Consider the following 3,047-nt stretch of genomic DNA (forward strand, 5'->3'; position numbering starts at 1 on the left):
AATTGCGTTATCAAATTATATCATGCTTTAACAACAACAGCAACAAAAAATGAAAACAATGACAACAAAACCCTAGTCAGTTAACTGTGTTACAACCTTGTGAACTTTGACTTCATGGGAAGTAATGTTTAAAAGACATATGTAATTATTAAAAGTGGCAACTATTCAAAAATGTATTTTATTTCTAATATAGCTTAACCATTAGAAATCTGCATCTAAAGAGCTGGCAATATATGTTTGAAAAGAAAAAAACATTTAATGGGAGCATTCTTTCAAATGAATTAAATGGAAAAGAAAAACAGAATATTCAAATATTATTTAAAGCTCTAGGTAATTTTACATATCATGTAATCAACCATGTGATGTTCTCTCTAACCAGCAGACTCACCTCACATATAATTTTTGAGGCAATAATTTTATACGATGAAGCAGGACTATTTATTTCACGCGAATAGTTATGATTTAACTTTCATTTCTGTCAGCATTAACCTTTTTGCCTAGTAGAATTTCTCAAGTTAATTATATAGGACCAGATTTTCCTAATCGAAGATGTCATTGAAATTTCTCAAATTATAAAAGTTAGTACCCATCATAAGCAATCCATTAACAATCATTCACAACTTTTTTCCTTCAGATCACTTCAGTTCTTTTTTTAATTTGCACTAGTAACATAGATAATTTAATAGCATGCTCTCCAGCCTTTACTACAAAAGCTCTTTTCAAGGTCAACTCTAACTTGCAGCATGCCAATTCTAAAAGGCATTAAGCCCTTTTTCATCTTGTAAGATTTATCCATGGCCCTTAACAAAGTTGACCATTTTTTTTTCTCTTTACCATATCAACATTTGTCTTCCGTGACAGGATACTATTGTAATTCCTTACTAGCCCATAGGATAATACTTAGGAATATTCACTCTCTGTAACTCATCTGGCTGAGGATATTCAGAACTTGATTTTAATTTTTATTAATTTTTAATTTATTTATTTTTTCAGGGGAGAGCTTGAATACAGCCCCACATTACCACAAATTTTGCAGTCGAATTTCCCACTTTGGGGGAAAATCACAGGGGTCAGTACATCCTGCTTGCAGTGGATAAGCCTCGCCCTGGGAAATTGACCTTTGTAGTCATGGTCTCTCCCCTGTCAGGTAAGTATAATTTCATAGATAGATAGATAGATAGATAGATAGATAGATAGATAGATAGATACCCACAGCCTAACTCATCTTTGGTCTCCTTAGGGGAGGTTTATACTTTATATGAAGTTGTCTTCACATTTATACTTTGACCGAGAAGACAAGCTTGATTTTTAAGTCTCAATATCTGGTAGCTTGCTGATAGCTTTATTTAAATCCCAAACTTCTCTCCCATCTCTCCATCTCTCTCTCTCTCTCTCTCTCTCTCTCTCTCTCTCTCTCTCTCTCTCTCTACTGAATCAGTGTGAGATACATTCACAAAGCTTTGATGTTTGAGTTTCAGTCATACAATGATCAAATACCCATCCCTCCACCAGTGTACATTCTCCACCACCAATATCTCCAGTATATTCCACCCCCCACCACACACACACACTTTTCAACCCTCTCCCTGCCTTCATGGCAGACAATTTCCCCCATACTCATTCTCCATTTTGGGGCATCATGGTGTGCAATAAAGATACTGGGAGGTTATCACGTTTGGTTCTTTATCTACTTTCAGCACACATCTCCCATCCTGAACCATTCCTCCAACCATCATAGACTTAGTGTCACTGTCCACCTGTTGTTCATCAATTTGCTTGGGTGGGCCCAGTAACGTTTCCATTGTGACACTTGTTACTGTGTTTGGCATATTGAATGCATCACCAGGCTTTGCCATGTGGGCGAGATACTCTCGGTAGCTTGTGGGGCTCTCTGAGAGTGGCAGAGGAATCGAACACGGGTAGGCCGTGTTGGCTGCTTGCAAGGCAAAGGCCCTACTCACTGTGCTATTGTTCCAGCCCAATTAACTTAGTGATTCCTTGTATATTCCAGCTGCCTTCTCCCCTCGCTAATGAAGCAGGATTCCAACTATGGAGTGATATTCCTAGTCCTTGTTTCTACAGTTCTTGGGTGTTAGTCTCATACTATGTTATTTTATATTCTACAAATGAGTGCAGTCTACAAATGAGTCTGTCCCTCTCTGACTCATTTTATTTAGCATGATACTCTCCATGATCATCCTCTTATAAACAAATTTCATGACTTCATTTTTCCCAACAGATGCATAGTATTCCATTGTGTAGATGTACCAAAGTTTCTGTAACCAGTTGTCTGTTCTCGGGCACATGGGTTGTTTCCAGATTCTGGCAGTTGTGATCAATGCTGCAGTGAACATACAATTGCAGATGTCATTTCTACTGTCTTTTTTTACGCCCTGGAAATATATCCCCAGGAGTGGTATTGCAGGGTCATATGCAAGCTCAAATTCTAGTTTTTTAAGGAATGCCCATCTTTTTTTCTTAAGGCTGGGGAGTCGAAGATACACATTGCGTAGGGGCCACCCCGGGGCTAGTTATTCAGTGGCTGCTCAGGGAATCCTGTGCTGAGAGGTATTAAGTCTCTTGTATGCAAATCATACATTCAAGTGAGCTGAGCTCTCTCCAGCTCCTTCATTTTTACAAAATTTGTTTTTGTAACTGTGGTTGTACCAGTGGCACCTGGTTATGCTGAGAATCATCCTCGGTAATATGAGTTGGTGCTCGGGATTGAAAGCAGGACTTCCACCCACGACAGCATGGACTTTAGACTGAACGACATTCCAGGTATGCAAACATTTCTGAAATGTAACATGTCCAAATTAAACTCAGTTCTACTACACAATAGACTTGTTCCTTCTCACATATTCAATGCCACAGTCAACCCACTTGTTCAAGATAAATATTTCTAGGTCATAGTTAATAATTTGATTTTAACATCTTATCATATTGGGCTGGAGCAATAGCACAGCAGGTGGGGTGTTTGTCTTGCATGTGGCCGACACAGGTTCTATTCCTCCACTCCTCTTGGAGAACCCGGCAAGCTACTGAGA

The 3,047-nt window shown here is 38.7% G+C and overlaps 1 non-coding gene across 1 annotated transcript; it reads right to left on the minus strand.

The window, feature by feature from the left end:
• Positions 1–990: 990 nt before the first annotated feature.
• On the minus strand, positions 991–1,155 carry LOC130018203 (U1 spliceosomal RNA). Its single transcript, XR_008791506.1, has one exon. It is a non-coding gene; the product is annotated as a U1 spliceosomal RNA (small nuclear RNA).
• Between the last annotated feature and the right edge of the window lie 1,892 nt (positions 1,156–3,047).

This window comes from Sorex fumeus, unplaced genomic scaffold, assembly GCF_029834395.1.
Source record: "Sorex fumeus unplaced genomic scaffold, SorFum_2.1 ptg000240l, whole genome shotgun sequence".
Classification (NCBI taxonomy): Eukaryota; Metazoa; Chordata; class Mammalia; order Eulipotyphla; family Soricidae; genus Sorex; species Sorex fumeus.